Below are 19,105 nucleotides of genomic sequence, written 5' to 3'. Positions count from 1 at the left end.
TAAGAGTCACTTCTACTCTAATCCCTGGGAACTCACCACGGTCTTGGTTATACCTTGTAAATCAGTACCTAAAGAGCTGCCCCATTCCCCTGTGGTACTAGTGTTATATAAGTGTATGAAGGACTAACCTAAGAGTAAAAGCCTACATAGTAACCAACAGGAAGGAGGACAGCATATACGATCAAGGGAAAAGATATCAGTGGAGGCTTTAACAAGGAGGTACAATGACCCCGATTACCAAATCCTAGAGCAAGGATCTCCGACTCCCAGAATCCAACCATTCCAAGTGAAGCTACCAGAAGACAATGGGGCTAGATGGGGGGATGAGCAGAACTCTTTTCCACTAATGTTATGCCATGCTGCAAACAAACATAAGCGAGGAGCTTCCTAAACTAGAACATCAATTTAGAATCTAGGGGAAAGCCAAAGGCTATTTTAGTTTGACCTTTAGCACACAGTCTATTTCAGACTAAATTTTATTATGGAAGCACATTCCACAATATACTTGTAGTGGGAAATAGAACCTAATGAGAGCTGACAGCAGCTCCTAGCCTCAGCAGAACTAACAACGGTCTGAGACAGAGCCTGGCTTGGTGGAAATCTGAAAGGAAATTATGGGGGAACTGGATGTAAACAGAGTACCCAGGGTAATTCAGGGAGTGACTAGACAGGCACATGGTAGTTGCATGGGTGAGACTGGCAATGGTTAAAAGGTTGAATAACTCACTGCATTGGCAGCAGGAGCTAAATAAAGCCTGACAACAAAAACCTAAATGAGAACACAAGTCGCTAAAATAGATGAACTCAAACCAGAGAAAGCGGAAGAAAAAGAAAAGGTTTTATAAAATAATTCTTTGAATTAAAAAGATTAACATTCAAACAGGCTACCCCTTTTCTAAGGATTCTAGGGAACCCATGTTTAGGACCATGGAGCAGGCTTGCTAAAAAAGCAAAATCATTCTGTTCTGTGCTTTATTTTTCAGCATTACATTTAATTTGAAAAGAGAGAAGGATAGAAGTCGTATAGTTGTTGTACAAAGAGTTAGACATAAAAGCATAAAAAGATAAAATGAGTTCCTCACAATTAGGTGAAGAGTCAGCGTGGGTCCAAGTTTGGACCATAGATCTCTTGGCATCAGTTTTGGGAAAATGCTTTAAAATCTAAAATCCTATAAAAAAACAGAGTGAATAATTACCAATAAAGGCCTATTGCCTTTCATACAGTACGCACTTTACTCATGTTGAATTGATTGTACACAGAATTATTTTTATGTTCTTTCTTTTTCTCTTTCTTTCTCTCTTTAATTATATTATTATTATCATCATTATTATTATTATTTGCTCTGGGTAACATCTGTGCACGATGCAAATTTAAACGTTTTCTCATTTTTATCCCCATATGTAACCACTTTTGTTGCTTTTATATGCATCCCTCTGGAGCTAATCTATGCACCGATAGGCCTATATGAGGAAATAGAATTATATTTTGCCCATTATTCTACATTTTGGTTTTGTCCTTAAAATTGTATCTGATGAATTTGTACATAGTTGTCTGCCTTATCCTTCTTAGAAGCTATATTTCATTGTTCATATCTATAAGTCAAAGATATGTATTTTATAGCCCTCTATTGATGCATACTTCAGTTGTTTCCAAGGTTTTTGTTTGTTTTTTGGTTTTGGTATTGCCAGCAATGATTCAATTAATATCTTTGTTCAAAGACATTTCGCATGAGTGGGAGTGTATCAGTAGAATCATTTCTTAAAATTAGAACTTACTGAAATGTTAAGCTGCCTCTGTAATTTTGATAGATATGGCCAAATTGCTCTCTATAGAACTTCCATGAACATATATTCACAACAGCAAAAAATAAGGATGCCAGTTTCCCATACCCTGGTCAATGGGCATGTTATTTAACTTAAAAAATAAATTGTTGCCAACTTAATCCATACAAAATGTTATCCTATTTATTTATTTTTCTTTTTTTTCACTTTGAATGAAAATGAGAACCTTATCATATATTTAAAAGTCACTTTTATTTCCTAAACAGCTAGCATCAGTTTGAAAAAGTATTCTTATATCTTTTCATTTAGTTATTAATTAAATTTAAAAAATTAATGACACTTTGCCTGTATTCCCTTGACCTTGTAGCTTTGTCTAGGCCTCTTCATTTTTCTCTTCTTTTTTTAAATTTATTTATTTATTTTGAGAGAGATTGAGAGCAGGGGAGGAGCAGAGAGAGAGGGAGAGAGAGAGAGAGAGAGAGAATCCCAAGCAGGCTTCATGCCATCAGCACAGAACCCGACTTGGTCCAGTTTCCCAAACTGCAAGATCATGACCGGAGCCAAAACCAAGAATCAGATGCGTAAACATCTGAGCCATCCGGGTGACCCCATTTTTCTCTTCTAAAAGCAGAGGGGTGTATATATGCGTGAAATGGGTTATCACCAAGGTGGCTTTTATTCAGCATATCACAATGTAACTCCTTTGACAAGCTTATGTATCTATCCCTTTGTTGTCTGTCTTTAAATGTTGAATATTCATGAGTACAGTCTATCTGAGTACATTAACCAATAAATATACATTGGCTTCAAGGAGTAAATGCCAGAATAAAGGTGATGGTTATCTTTTCTTTTGTTCCTTTGAGAGGGATGATTAGAGTTTTTTTTCCTTGTGCTCAGCACATTTTGCAAGTTCTTTACGTGACTTCAACTCACAGTTAATCCTAACTTCCCTATCTCATCTCAGAAGCTCTCCTGCAGTCTCAGGAAGAGATAAGATCTGAATCTTTTAGGAGGTTCTGAGGACAGTAGAGACGGCCGATGCCAAAGGAGAAGGCTTTTACCAGAAAAGAAATGTACTTCATCTTTTAATACACAAATAGAGTCTGCACTGTCAATGAAAACGTCCTACGTGAGACCTTCTGGTGGAGGATTGATGCCGTCCCTTATGTCTGCTGCAAACCTCCCTGGGTTTGCTCAGGCTACATTTCTCTAATCTTATTTCCACAAAAACGCCAGTAGAGAATGGCAGCCTCTATCTGGCAACGCTGGACTGTGTCACATGACTCGACAAAACAGATCAGAAGTGGTCAAAGGAACTGTGCAGGTCTCTGTTGCCAATTTTATTGAGGGAAAAATGAGTCATTAAAAAAGGACATCTGAAATTATAGGCCTAATTTAGTTCCTGTGTATTAACCAGCAATTCAATAAAGCCCGAGAGCAGTTTTCATGCACCTGAAGTAGCTGAGCGTAACCAGTTTCAAAATCTGTTCAGTCTAGTCCCAGGAAAACTCAAAGATCTGCTGATTTCTCTCCCTTTCTCTAAAACATAACATCTGCAAACCTGGAGGATATTCACCCCTCTGCAAGATGGTGATAGCATTTCACAACCTTCTCAACCTCTTTCTGTAGACACCAATTTTGGAAGAAGAAATAACTTAAAGCTGTATGTTTCCTTATTCGAGGATTTGATTTTATCCTTTGAAAGGTTTCATTAAAATCTTTGTTTTTACAAGTGATGTTACTACCTTAGGAAAAGGGTATTTGCTTATAAAATTCTCCCATTTGGCTCTAATCATATCTTTTTCTTGCCATCACAAACACCATCGGTGAGATCACTATTGAGTGTGGAAATAATTGGGGGAAATACAATAGGCAGGGAGGTTTTTTATAAACCTTTTTTTTTAATAAGAAACTAAATGCCTATAAATTCTGAAATAAGTACACTGAATATTTTAGCCTTTATGCCTTTTGCTTTTTAAAGAATGTATCTTATAACAATTTTAGATATAGAAGCTGAAATCAAACGGAGAAAATGAAAAAAATATTCTGTGATTCTTTCAGTGGAATGCCATTTATACAAGTATATTTTTTAAAAAAATAAGAAGCCACTCAAACAATGTGGAATTATACTCAAAGTTTATGCTGTAATTCCCAAGACTCTTATCAGAGGACAGTATTTTCCTCCATAATGGTGTCCTCACATATGGAATATGGCAAAGCAGATGGACCAAATTTAATGGTCTGGTGACTGTATACAAATTGACTATTTACAGTTTTCCTTTATGCCAATAATAGCCATCTAGAAAATATAATGAAGAGAAGATATCATTATAAATAGCAACAAAAATTTAAAATCCATAGGAATGACCTTAAAAGAAGTGTCTACCCATATGGAAAAAAACCCACTAAACTTCAGTGAGAGTCACACAGATGATTTGAATAAATGCTTTCCAAATGGAAAAACAAAATATTGTGTGATATCAATGCTTTCCAAAATGATATTTATATTTAATTCAATCCCCCTCAAACATTTGGATTTTTGAGAAACATTCTAAAGTTCGTTTGGAAGGACAAATAGCTGAGACTCGCCATTTTTTTTTTTTTTTATTATTTTGTTTATTTATTTTTGACAGAGACAGAGTGCGAGCATGAGCTGGGGAGGGGCAGAGAGAGAGGAAGACACAGAATTTGAAGCAGGCTCCAGGCTCTGAGCTGTCAGCACAGAGCCCGACGTGGGGCTCAAACCCAAGGACCGTGAGATCATGACCTGGGCCAAAGTTGGACGCTTAACCGACTGAGCCACCCAGGTGCCCCAAGGCTCACTATTTTTAAAAGAAAGTCTTAAGATGAAACTTGCATTGCCAAAGATATCAACATATTATCAAGCTATGAAATGTAAAGTGGGTAGTCTCCATGTCAGGTTAGGCACACAGATCAATGAAACAGAGTAGAAACACCAGAAAAAGACCCATGATTACACGTTTTTAGCATGTAACGAAAACGATATTTCAAATGAGTGGAGAAAAGAATGAGTTATGCAATAATAAGGATTGATTATTTTGCAAAAAGTCATATATTTACTTATCTTATACCAGAAGTGCCAGCGGTATGCCAGGAATGGGATTACAGATGAGCTGGGATGCCATCCTCTCAGAGACAAGGGTGGCTAATCAATTCTATGGCTAATCAATTCTCATTTGTTTGCCCCAGAGTGCCATAAAATAGTCATTGTCTATGTGCAATTTCTATGTTACAAAATATGATAGCAAGCACTGTGTTTTACCATATACCGAAATACATTTAAAATGGATTTAAGATGTGGGGATACCTGGGTGGCTCAGTGGGTTGAGCGTCGGACTTTGGCTCAGGTCATGATTTCACGGCTTGGGGTTCAAGCCCCACGTCGGCCTCTGCGCTGACAGCCCAGAGCCTGGAGCTGCTTTGGATTCTGTCTCCCTCTCTCTCTCCCTCCCTCGTTTGCACTCTGTCTCCCTCCCAAAAATAAATAAGCATTAAAAATTTTTTTCTTAATGGATTTAAAATGTTATTTTTAAGGAATCTCTACACCCGTGGGGTTCAAACTCACAGCCCTGAGATCAAGAGTTGCATGCTTTTCTGACTGAGCCAGCCAGGCACCCCCTACATTTAAAATGGGTTTAAAAACTACATGCAGATAAAACTGTAAAAGAACCACCAGAAAATATGAACAAGTATCTTGGGCTCTGGAAGCTCTTTGGAATAAGAGAACAGAACGTGGATATTATAACGGAAAACAAATGAGATTTGATGAGCTATCATGAAGGTTTCTGTACTTCAATAGCACAAGACTAAAAGAATTAAAGGGCAAGTGAGAAATGGGGCGGCGTGGGGGGCCAATGTTTCAGAGTGTGTTCAGCAAGGTAGAAAAGTTCTTACCAACGGAGAAGGAAAAGACAGCTATCTACGTATCTTAAAGCGAAAGGCATGAGCAGGCAATTCACACAAGTTATATTTTTAAAAAACATCAAACATGAAAAAAATGTCAACAGTCATTATAGAAATGCAAACTGAAACAAATGATGACACCACTTTTCATGGGTCACATGGGTAGGGAGAAAAGGTACTCATAATTCCCAGGATTGGTTAGGGTGTGGGACAGTGGTCGCTTTCACACATGGTTGAGGAGTAAGTAAATTGAAATAAAATTTTAGAAGGCAATTTGAAAATAGATTCCTGAGGCCTTTAAAATGTCTATACACGTTGACCGTCTGGTTTTAGGGATCTATTCTAAGTAAATAGTTAAAAATGGAGTCAAAATTAAACATATTCAGTCAGCATAATTCATAAAAGGGTTAATTTAAAGAAGTCTAAAAGTTCTGTAAGGGCTTATATCAACTCTGCTGTATATTTATTGCAGAGTTCTATTTAGTTATTGAAAGTATTAACAGAAAATGCTTACTGTTAAGACAAAATATTCACAATGTAGAACCAACAAATAAAATGCAAGATGTTAAGAGTATGACACTATTTTTACAAAACAGTATTTAAAGAAATGAAAAAAAAAAAAAGCCCAGCAGTCAAAAGTAAAGGATTATATATCCGTGCTGGGTTACAGGTAACTAGAACTTTCCTGTGATTTTTCTACTTCTTCAGTTATCTGCACAGAACATGTATTCCTTTTGCAACTATTTTTAAAAGACAGGTGTTATTAAAATGCAAAAAGCAAAAAAAAAAAAATTATCCCAGTTTAGCTATGTTTATGTCCTCTTGTTTTAAGTGATGATTCAAACTTGGGCCACATTTCTAAGCTACCATACATAGAAGAGTCAGTCTTCTGATTTTTGATTTGTCATGGTCATGGAAGATTGGGCCATCTTAGAAGAGGGGATGATGAGACAGGATGGAAATCTGCAACAGGCATGGGCACTAGCCAAGACTCTCCTAGCTTTCCGGTCCAACCCAGAGAGATAGCTTCACCTAAATAAGTACCTTGCACACAGCCAATAAATATTTGATGCTTATTTTGAAAATTCTTAACCTTATTCACTTTCATTGCAGACACTTTGCATCATCGATTCTGACAAAAATAGTAACCCAGGGGCGCGTGGGTGGCTCAGGCAGTTGAGCAGCTGACTTCAGCTCAGGTCATGATCTCGTGGTTGGTGAATTTGGGCCCCGTGGCCGGCTCTGTGCCGACAGCTCAGAGCCTGAAGCCTGCTTTGGATTCTGTGTCTCCTCTCTCTCTGCCCCTCCCCCACTCCAGCTCTGTTTCTCTCTCTCAAAAATAAATACACATTAAAAAAAATTTTATAACCAAAAAATAAAAAAAATAGTAACCCCAAATTTAAAACTATCATTTATATTTCAGCTACCCAAAAGTTTGTGTTTATATAATGTTATATTTTGATCTCATATATTAGTTAAGAAATAGATTTAACTTTCAGGATTGTATATAACTTTCAGGATTATGTATAAAAGAAGAATCTTTAACTTATTCTCATGGCACTCTTTGAAAGGGGGCGTGGCTTTATGTGTTCATAAGTTTGGGAAACGCACAAAATTTAATATCTTACCGTGGTTTATTTATTTTTATCAGATGTAGAATATTGAAACCTAACACATGCATGGCTATGTTTACATTGATAATGCAAGTACTTATCTGAAGTACTTAAGGAAGAACAGAGTACTTATGAAAGTACTTATGTGAAGAACAGGGACAAATAATTCCGTTTAAGAGAAGGCGGGGGCAAGTACTGTAAGTGTCTTAAATACTTAGGAATATTTAAATATTCCTTATAACTCAAGGTATTATGCTGAATGAAATTGAGCAAGGATGATGTCATAATTTGTAGCATGTTTTTGTCAGTTCTGGAAAACTCCTGTTGACTTGCAACGTCTTTGACCTCAGATGCACACCCACTCTCCTAGTGAGTGTGTGGCTGAACTTGAACCCAGAAGGAGCATGTAAAAGGCCTTCCTGATGAAAGTCCAAGAAGCATCTTGACGGATAATATGTAGTGTTTCACAGCATGAGTCACTAGGGTTTCGAAGCAACATCGATTTGGCCATAATGTTTCTATGGTTTCCACATTTATCACTCTCTACCTTGGTAATGAGCACCAATAAAATATGACCTGAGTGGATTATAGAAAGAAAAAAAAATCTGGAAAACACTCTTTGTTATAGTTTCTTCTCTTGTAAAACACTCGACTGACTCCTCTTGCTGAGGCTATCCTCTAGTTTCCTGTACAGCTCAGTGTGAGGTCATTGGCTCTCAGGATTGCAGGAGGGTTCTATGCTGCAATTAGCTCAGTATTGTGTGCCTTGCCAGTGTCATTAGAAGAGATACCTGCCTAGTTACCGGAGTGGAAAAAAAAATGCCGTTGAGTGGCATTAACAGGAAAATGCGCAGTGTTGCCAATGTCTGTAAGATGCATGAAATGCACAAAAACCTGCATCTTTTACGGGTAAGTAACAGATGGAGCTCAGGTAATGGTAAAAACAAAAAAAAAAAAAAAAAAAAAAACACAAAAAACAAAAAAAAAAAAACAAGCGAGAGAGAGTTACATAAGGGATCCTCCAGAGCTGTTTGGAGAAGAGACACACACTGCATTCAGCTTTCAGCTCCTTAGTGTTGGTTAGGTGGTAGAACAAAACGGGAGTAGTTTTTCATGATGTGATGGTTTATAGGTCACTCAGCCACACTGAGTTCCTTCTGAGGAAGATTCAACATCTAGTTATGTTTTCTGTGCCAGCTGTGTGGCCTTTTCATTGATAGGAATTCCCAGCTTCCTTTTAATAAAAGTGCAGCATGTTCGGGAAGAAGAGGCTTGCTTTCTGTTTTATGAACCCCACATGCCCCTCCTCCCGGGGGCCCTCTCTTCCTCTGCTCTCCAGCACCTGGCTTGACTAGCAGCTGCCTCTCAGCCTCCCCTGATGGGTGAAAGGGTTTCCCAATGGGCTGTTTAGTGCCTGTCCTGGTGGGGGAAAGTGGCACAAAGGACTTTGTACCTCAAGCGTTTGGCAGACCAGTAGAGGCTGACAACAGGCATCCTTGCTGCTTGGATCTTGACTGCTGCTGATATCTGAGTCATGCCCAGAAAATTCCTGGCACAAAGTCACAGAGTCCTGTTTTTCCGGAGTGTTGTGAGATCTCCTCTAGTGTCTATGGCTGACAACTCTCGGAAACCAAGTTCATTTTCACTGTTTTTCTTCCCCCCAAAGAAAATGAGAGAAAGAGAAAGAGAGAGAGAAGATAACAGAGCACGAAGCTGACGGAACAGAGGTTGTATAGCGATCGTGATAAGTCCTATCCATTTTCATGTTCAGATATCATGGAGACCAAAGGTTGAGTTCTGGAATAGGGAAACCATCTTGTTTTGAAATTCTTCAAATGTTTCTGTCCAGATAGGGAGCTCTAGTCATGGCAAAGATGTTTATTCTGCCACTTGTCAGTTGTGCTGGCCTGAGCAACTGACTTGACATTTTTCTAGCACAGTCTCCTTATCTGTAAAACTGAGATAATAATGATGCCTATCATGAGCTTAAATGAGATAATGCATCTGATGTTGTAGCATATGATAAAAATTCAATAAATGTCATTTATCGGTATTATTATTTCAAGGGAACAGCATAGTATTTTTCTAATTATTACACATTTCCTGGCTGTTGTAGGCACAGACTGCTTTTGTTCAGAAAAAAAAAAAAATAACCTTCAAAAAGCACTTTTATTTCTCCAGGGGCTATAAAAATGTCTAGTCCTATTATAAAGACTTTTACTTTCAGCCCAACAGACATGCTCAGAAATGGACTGGACTCTGGGGCAGCTGGGCCTATGGGTTTAATGACATCAGATACATAACAACTGCTACTTTAGGCAAGTCTAGAAATACGCTCTGCCCTGCCTGAACCACATGGCAGGCCAAAATCAAGCAAGCTACACAGCTAAGAAATGGTTTTTAGGCTCTGGGAGCCGTTTTCATTAATTCTTTATCAATTACATACTGAGCATTTATTGAGTTCTTTAAATGAAGTGTGGTAGGCTAGTTGCTTTGGGGCTGTATAAAAATGTATAAGACACAATCTGGTGACCCACAGGAACAGAAGTATAGTAGAAAAATTTAGGTGCAAAAAATAACCACAATAAAAGTAGGTGTAGAAACTACCATCAGAGCTATGTAAACATGGGAGCTCAGACTGTTCACTTTTTCTAACAAAAATAAATTTGGATTTTGCAGGATAATTATGCGTTGAAGAAAAAGGCATTCAATGAGGAGCAAATGGCAAAAGCAAATGTGTTAAGATTCTAAAAATGACTACTATCCTAGTAAAAAATGACTACATTTTATACTATGTGCTATACACACACACATACTCACCTGATCAGATGGGCGCTACGGAGTGTGTCTGAAGGCAGGTAAGGGATTAAGCTGCAAAGGTAAACTGGGATAAGAATGAGATTTTTAACCCTTCAGCGATATCACACTTCTCTAACAGGACTAAAGGGCGTTCTCGTCTGGAGTGGCCTATAGCTATGGGATCTGGTGGCAGGTGACTGAGTGAATATAGGTCTGGTCTGCTCAGCTTCTGGGGTTCAGCACTTATTAGGTAATCCTATTAGGTAGGAAGTGAAGGTATTGTTATGCCCACTTTACAGGAGGTAAGAATGAGGCACGGAAGGTTTAAATGACTAAGCCAGGGGGACTTGGAGAGTCATTTCCAGAGCTCAGAGTATCCAAATCTTGCTTGGCTGACTTCAAATGCACATGCATTCTCACATCCAGGTTGTCATCCTGTGGCTATAATACTACATGTTGTTGATTTTAGAGTGGAAGGCAAAACATTCATGTCCAGAGATTACCGTAACAAATTAAAGTAAGCAGCAGCAAGCCCAGCGATTTGGGGCCGGTTGAACTGCATGTAAATTGTAGAAATGCTAAAGACTGTGGTTGTGCTGATACTTATTTTTGAGGAGCTACAAGAGTGGTTCTAAAGGATTTGGGAGAGTCCAAGCACTTGAGCATTAGGAATTCATAGTTCATAGAATTTTAGAAGTGGGAGAAGTTTTGAAATCATCCAATTCCTTTATTTTACTAGTGAGGACGCAAAGGTTCAGAGAAGTCAAGTGAATTGCCAAAGTCATATGGAGAGTGTAGTAAAGGACGTCCAGATCTCTTTTCTCTTAATCTACTTGTTATCAGTCAGGGTTCTCTAAAGAAACAGAACATGCCAAATCTATATCATCTATATCTATATCTATATCTATATCTATATCTATATCTATATCATCTATATATGTATTTATTGAGAGAGATTTATGTATTTTTATATATAAGATTCATATATTTATATATAAAATAAATATATACGTGAAAATTTATTTATTATGAGAACTGGCTCAGATGATTATGCAGCCTGAGAAGTTCCATGATATCTGCCATCTGCAAGCTGGCAATCTAGGAAAGCCAATGGTGTATGTTAATATGAGTATAAGTTCAAAAGCCTGAGAACCAAGGAAGCCAATGGTACAAATCCCAATCCAAAGACCAGAGAAGATGAGATGAGATGTCCCCACTGAAGCAAGGAGAAAGAGAGAAACAAAAAAGATGGGAAATTCTTCCTTCCTTTGCCTTTTGTTCTATTCAGGCCATCAACAGGTTGGAGGTGCCCACCCAAGTTGTGGAGGGCATTCAATTTACCAAATCCACCAACTCAAATGTTCATCTCATCCAGAAACACCCTTGCAGACACACCCAAAGCTAATGTTAAATCTGAGAACCTTGTGGTCAGGCAAATTGACACATAAAATTGACCATCACACCACTGCTGATGGAGAATGAAGACCTATTTTCTTAGTCCTTTAGAATAAGTATTAAAAGTGGCAACAGATGAGATGGGAAAAGAATAATGGATTAAGGAGCAGAAGAGGGTGAGCTTAGTATTGCTGTGTGTGTCCAGAGGAGAAGATACTCCTGGGGCATTTACCAGAGCTGGGACACCAATGTGAAATTGTAAAGTGTCCTGCCTCCTTTTGGAAACACTGTCTTCAATTTCACCATGTTCAATTTTATCATGTCCCTCCCCAGATGAGGAAGTAGAAAAAGGTAAGTGGTCTTGAATATGTCTGAATTTTCAACTCAGAGTGACTGAGAAAATCACCAAATCGTATTAGATTTAAATGGGATTGGTTAAATCATTTCCTATGTAAGAAAAATTGGGGGTTCAGAGTCATACGTTAAAATTGGTTGCAGAAAATAAAGTTAGGTTCAGTAACACCTGAGAATACTATGGTAAAAATTCATATTTATAAGATTTCAGGTGAAAAAAAATCCTGAGGTTTAAAAAAGCTTTTAAGCTTCTGTGCTATTGAACAGAGAAGGGTGAAAATTCCTGGTCTGTTCTACAGAGAAATTTAGTGATTTGCCCAAGGTCACAAAAATGAACAGGCTGGAGCAAAGATACGACCCGGGAATGTGTCTATCCTTGACTTTTAGAATCTGTGCAAAGCAAAGGAATGCCACATGTTACTAGGTGTTGAGCAGGGTAGAATCCTTTTATAAACACACTGACCTCTTTGTGTTGAGGTACCTTAGGGCAGATATCCTTGGTTCTGCCCAGGGTGACCTGAAGCCCCTCTTAGTGATGCCTAGGTAGGTTGGAGAGACCTTTACTGTCCCAAGGGAAGACCAGACCAGGACCTCCAACCACTTGAAGAAGTCTGCCCTCCCTAAATCCAAAAGAGGAGACCCATAAGTTTGCCTAAGAATCCCTGGGACTTTAGAGAAGCAAAGGGCTGAGGACTGAACTTTGACATTTGAAGTTAGAGTAACTTGTATCCTGGACAACGAAAGACCTGTAGGCAAGAAGGAACACCAAGTGCCCTAAGAAGAAACTCATGAAAAGAGATGGGATAAATTGTACTGGTAACGTTGGCACAATAACTTCGAGTGTTAGGAAGAACAGGTTCAGATTATATAGATCCAGGCTTCAGCAGTAGACCCTGGTGTCACTATTGCTTGTGCATTGACCAGACTCTATATTTTTCTCTCTCACTGACCCACCACCTGTCCTTCTCGTATAGAGGGAACACTCTGGAATGAGTAAGCCTGTACTATTCTCAGTTAAGTTGGTAAGAGGGAACCTGAATAAAGTGATGCTGGATGTTTTTTCTAATAAAAAAATTGTGGGAATTCAAAAATTAACTGGGAGGGAGTAGAAAATAAAAAGTGATGTGATCTATAAACTGAAAAAAGTGACTCATGCAGGCTACACAAGAATATCATCAGCTCTAGTAATCTGTAGATAATTTTTTTTTAATGTCTTATTTATTTTTGAGAGAGAGAGAGAGAGAGACAGAGCATGAGCGGGGCAGGGGCAGAGAGAGAGGGAGACACAGAATCCGAAGCAGGCTCCAGGTTCTGAGCTGTCAGCACAGAGCCCAACGCAGGGATCAAACCCACGAACCGTAAGATCATGACCTGAACTGAAGTTGGATGCAGGCGCCCCAGGTAATTTTTGTTCTCAAATTCTCCAATTCAATATTTTAAAGAGCTCATGCACCTCAAATGTATTGGTGGATGCTATGGTGAAAAAGACAGACATAGGAAGAATACTTTGGAAAAACTAAAAAAAGAAACTTTGTGAATTTCCGGGGAGAAGCTTCTATCATAATTATTTAATGAGACCCTAATTTTGAATGAAAAAATAATGTACTTAATGTTTTATCTTAGCAGGTTTTGCCAATTGTTCTTATCCGGTTTCTTCAGTTGACTGACAAAAAAGTACCAATAAATGCGCAGTTAGGTGAGCAAAATAATTTCTTGTACTTTTATTCCCCTTAATTTGTGAAGGAGTGCCTTATTTCTTTTTACCCCATTGGGTACCTTAACAACACATATTCAAGGTTCACTACAAAACAAATAGCACCTGGAAATGATTTAAGTGCAGTTATAGAAATAATATACAAGAAGATTACTTCTGACCTTGAACTTGCATGCCAGTGATAAGCATTACATCTGTACCTATTCAGTTATTTCCATTATTAATTTTGCTGCTGGCTCCCTTTGGAACTTAAAACAAATCATCTGTTTGTATCAATTGCCTTCTTCAAAACAATAATAAATAATGTTATTCTTAAAAATCCACACACAAAAAAATGAAAATTCAAACTCTTTTTCAATAGGCTACAGTGCCTTTTACAGGCAACTGTCCTCAAGCAGAAAGAAATGAGAGAAAAAGCCCTTTCATAACATGAGCAGGAAAATGGGTCTCCCTGTGGCGCAGGAGATAGGAGGTTTCTTTCTGACGGTGCTCCCTGGACTTCACAGAAGACATGTATTTTGGGAGATTCAGTTTGAGTGTTCACAGAAAACTGTGTAGAATACACTTCTACAAATACCATGTTGGTCAGTGGGAAGAGAAAGACATACAAGAGAAAGTCACAGAGAAATGTAATAAAAGCTCGATTATTTTGGCAAATATGCTATGTTTAAGCATTCATTTGTTTTTTGGACTCTGTAGTTTAAACCCCATAAAGATGATTTGGTGTATTGGCCTCTTCCTTGGCTAGTTTATGGGCCCAGATCATGTACGTCTACTCTAACCTCACCTACTAACACGCTAATTGGCTTTTCCAATTCAGCAGTTCATAGCTATGTGCACTCTGGCCATTGCGATTCTGAGACAGATGGGCAAGTTGGCTTTCTCCACTCTTCTACCAAACCTCTGCTCAACACTTCTCGGAGGTGCTGTATAAATCAGATAATTGAAGAGGTTCCTGATAGCTTCGCTCTCTTCTTCCTTACATGGTTACCTTTTTGGTGACTATATTTGCCCATAATTTAGAATCACTCAGTGGGTTAAATGGGCGTGTGGAAGTGAATGAAACCCCATTCAAAACTCCATTCATGGAAACAGATTTGAAATATGGAATTCACAATGCGTGTGGCCAGACAATAACATCCTGCAAACCAGCTAAGGATTTGAACTTCTCAACCATTTCGCGTCCACTTCACTTCTCGTGCCACGGGCTGTTAGCAGCTTTTCTGGCACATGTCAGCAATGCCCCGTGACACCAATGCCTTAATTTCTTCTAGGAGGGTTGCAGGTTCATGTTTCTGAAGTCCAGACCGGATTACTCATGAAACTCCAGCCATAGTTCTGTGCTCTCTACGGCCTGTTCCATGTAATTTCATTTAACCCATAGATTCATATTTGAAGATTGCGGGGCATAGGCTACAATCCCTTAGCATGACTGAGATGACCAGTACAACCTATGTAGGCGCCAAACCCTGCCATGTGGTAGAATACAGGATTTGGAGAAGCAAGCCCCAGCTTTCCCTTGTGTAACTATGTGGTTTCTCCCATATATTCGCCGTGCCTGGTGCCAACCTTGGACCTCTGAAGGTCAGCTTTATCCTCTGGTATGTAGGACTGTATTGCTGAATAACGTAGCCAGGAAATACATGGCTAGTTCTCGTACAGTTTGCTATGGGCCTTGATGCTACATCATTTCAAATGGAAAACAGAAACTCACCGACTCTTCCCAGAAGCTCAACTTTTGCGGCTGTCGGAGGAGCTCCTGTGCATGTTTGCTGGAAAGAGCTCAGAGATATGAGAGTTCAGTTTGTGGAGCACAGCCAGGGTCTAAGGCTCCTTCCCACAAATACATACACTGTAATGGTGGAAAGGCCAAGGATTGTGGAGAGGTCTTGAGCCAAGCATAGAGTCACTGCTCTGGTCCTTGGATCTGTGCCAGTCTCTCCACTCCCAAGTAAATGTGGGATAATGTATTGTGCTCTTCCAAGGCAAAGCAGATCAGGGAAATTATTTTATGAAAAGTACCTGGGAGTTTTGCCAAGCTCATTTTTGGTTCATTATACCATCTATTATTAATACATTATCACATAATGATCACTTGGCCTGATGTTTTTTTTACCCCATGAACACAGTGGTGGTTTTTCCCCTTTCTGTGTTTGCAGACAATGTAACTGAGTCATCGTCAATGTTGAATTTTAAAATTTGATCATCTGAATATTGGAAGAAAGAATCATTCTAATGATTGCAGTTCTTCTGAGCAGTTCTTAACGTATTTTGTCACAAGGCTCACATTTCAGAAGATAGAGAAAAGAAAAATAAAATTACCATTATGGACTGAAGTCTGAGAAGCTGGTAAAAAAATGTGTGGTGAAGTGAAGTCATAAAGAATGTTGGGAGAAAGTAACTATATCACCATAGTTTTCATCATAAACTTGGAGGACATACAGAGAAAACACAATACACAGGTTTTTAAGTGATCAGAGAAAAAAAATAGGAACACTTCCATGACTGGAAGTTTTAAATAGTAAAGAAAACTCAACAGGAATGAGATTTCCAAAATATTGTAGTGATACAATCTTGGAAGATCTTGATAATAAGGCAGTTAAGGAACTAGCACAGTAGGAAAGGCTCGCTGTTTACTTTTAGAAGGTATGTAGGCCAGAAATGGAAGGGCCGGGGGCACCTGGGTGGCTCAGTTGGTTGAGTGTCCTACTTCTGCTCAGGTCATGATCATGCGGTTCATGAGTTCAAGCCCTGCATGTGGTGACAGCTCAGAGCCTGGAGCCTGTTTCAGATTCTGTGTCTCCCTCTCTCTCTGGCCCTCCCCCACTCATGCTCTGTCTCTCTCTGTCTCAAAAATAAATAAACCTTTAAAATTTTTGTTTTTAAGACGTGCCTGGTTGGCTTAGTCGCTTGAGCATCTGACTTCGGCTCAGGTCATGATCTCACGGTTCGTGGGTTCGAGCCCCGCGTCGGGGTCTGTGTTGACAGCTCAGAGCCTGGAGCCTGCTTCGGATTCTTTCTCTGCCCCTCCCCCACTTGTACTCTGTCTCTCTCTGTCTGTCAAAAATAAATAAATGTAAAAAAAATTTTTTTTAATGTTTTTGTTTAAAAAATTTTTTTTGATGTTTTATTTATTTTTGAGGGAGAGAGAGAGACAGAGTGTGAGTGGGGGAAGGGCAGAGAGAGACACACACACACACAGAATCCGAAGCAGGCTCCAGGCTCTGAGCTAACACAAAGCTGGACACGGGGCTTGAACTCACGAATGGACAGATCATGACCTGAGCCGAAGTCGATGCTTAACTGACTGAGCCACCCAGGTGCTCCAAATTTTTTTTGTTTTTAAAAAGGAAAGGTCAGTGCCTAAAGAAGAATCTATTTTTATTTTCAAAATTTTTTGTTTGTTTCTTTATTTACTTATTTATTGAGAGAGAGAGAGAACAGAAGCAAGGGAGAGGCAGAGACAGAGAGAGAGAGAATCTGAAGCAGGCTCCAGGCTCTGAGCTGTCAGCACAGATCCCAAAGCAGGGCTCAAACCCACAAACCATGAGATCATGATCTGAGCTGAAGTTGGACGCTCAACCAACTGAGCCACCCAGGTGTCCTAAGAAGAATCCATTTGCAGAGACCCACATGGGATCTGTTAACAAAAAGGACTAATGCGTGGTCCTATTTTATTCATCTTTATAACTCCAGCATCTACTGTAATGCGACAGTCACCACTGTTTCCTTCTTGATTCCAGGGTTTGGAGAAACTTTAACACAAGTTCTTATAATAACTCACTGATGAGATCCCAGCGTCATTGTTGATAACACGTAAGGACACGTGGAGAATGAGGGAGGCATCAAAAGATGCAAACATCCGTGGCAGAGACATCTAGTTGCTCACCCCAAGAGTCAGTCACTTTTTCTTCTTTCCTAACAGGACTACAGTGAACTAAACACAAGTAACTAACCTGATTTCATTTGGGGCAATGTTTTCAATGGCTGGTGACAATATTCTGGCCAAGGAAATCCAAGAGCAGGTGTTAATGCGAGTTCTGAGTTGACCAAGATCACTGAGCCAGGAAGAGTGGCTCTTTTTTCTCTCTGCTGTTCTGGCAACTGTCATCCTGTAATGAAGCCATCTTGGGTCATGGCAGAGTCTGAAAGAGGGAGGTTATGAGTTGAGAACAGTGAAAGTGACAATTGAGACACGGATTCTTCATGGCTCCACGGACTGTCTGCCACTGACCTATCTCTGGATTCTCTTATTTCAGAAAAAATAAAACACATCTCTTTGAGAGAGATTATGTTATTAATGGTGAATGTGTTATGCAACTGAACCTAATCCTAACTGATAAAATATCCAGAGTCTACAGATGGGCTTCAAGGACTACACACAAGTGTGTGTAAATTCCAGGAAAAACCCTTGAAGAGAATTCTAAGTCACTTTGAAAGCACTTTGGGAAAGAAATTGTGATTTATAGGGGATAAGACACATTCAAAAAGAATAATTATTGCCAAATTACCTTCATTTATTTGGACCTCGTTATCAGATTAGTAGCTTTCATTTAACAGCAAACACTTGGGGAAGATTGACTACTTGCCAGGTGCTGTTTGAAGTACTTTACATGTATTTTTTTATAATCATCGCACAGGTACTGTGAAAATCCTCACCCCACAAACAGTGAAACCAAGGCACTAAGGTTTATATAACCGATCCGATGAGACAAGGTTATGAAGGGATGGAGACAAGACACAGCCTGAATAGCCTGAGTTCAGAGGTCGCTCTAACTCGTACTCTACATTGTCCTTTAGAAGAAAGCCATCGACAACCAGTGGATTACAATTTTGCCACTAGACACAATCCATAATAGTGGCATGGAGACATGGGAGATGAGCACTTGGATAAATTCACGATGCTCAACCACTGTCAGCCTAGAAGTCTCCTGACATATGTCAAGGTTCTTAATCCATTCATGTTTAGAGTTTTATTAATGGCTGCAGACACAGAAGATATCTTTTATCAAGTGTGTGAGGACCAAAATAAGTTTAGCCTACAAAAGAAAACACCTGTGGAAACATAGGAGGTCTCATTAAAATAATTATTCCATAATTGTAGAGCCTTAGCAGTCTCCAACATCATCAGTTTAGTGGCCCTTCCTGGAGGCAAGAAGGCAAAGTGATACAAAACCTATGGGGACAATATTTTGCAATACTATAAGAATTGACAATATATTGAAAAAACATGTACATTTGTCCTTTAATCCAGAAATTCCATTTCTAGGGCATTATTGCAAAGATACACTAGTGAAAATGAAAAAAAAAAAAAAGCAGCAAAGGATCACAAATTCATAAAGCTCTCCATTGTATACTAATTACATATAACTTAGTTTCCTTAACAAATAAATTGTAAGAAAAAAATAAAAATGAAATAGACAGAGGGCACCTATAGAGTCAAAGAGACTTAACTAATTGTAGTGACAGGTCCTTATTTGCATCCTGATCCAAGCAGAGAGAGACGGGCGGGGAGAGTACATGT

General features: G+C 39.0%; 1 long non-coding RNA gene across 2 annotated transcripts in view; it reads left to right on the top strand.

The window, feature by feature from the left end:
• LOC123609135 overlaps window positions 1-17,864 on the top strand; it is a 127,558-nt gene extending 109,694 nt beyond the window's left edge. The window contains exons 2-5 of one of the 2 annotated variants that reach the window (XR_006717627.1): window positions 9,999-10,177; window positions 13,494-13,563; window positions 15,741-15,945; window positions 17,325-17,864. This is a non-coding gene — a long non-coding RNA (uncharacterized LOC123609135). Of the gene's footprint in view, window positions 1-9,998; window positions 10,178-13,490; window positions 13,564-15,740; window positions 15,946-17,324 lie in introns of both variants that reach the window. The other variant, XR_006717626.1, reaches the window with a different exon arrangement.
• The last annotated feature ends 1,241 nt before the right edge of the window (window positions 17,865-19,105 follow it).

Source organism: Leopardus geoffroyi, chromosome B2 (genome assembly GCF_018350155.1).
Source record: "Leopardus geoffroyi isolate Oge1 chromosome B2, O.geoffroyi_Oge1_pat1.0, whole genome shotgun sequence".
NCBI lineage: Eukaryota > Metazoa > Chordata > Mammalia > Carnivora > Felidae > Leopardus > Leopardus geoffroyi.
The sequence above is the reverse complement of the archived record's forward strand: the minus strand, read 5'-3'. Positions and strand labels throughout refer to the sequence as shown.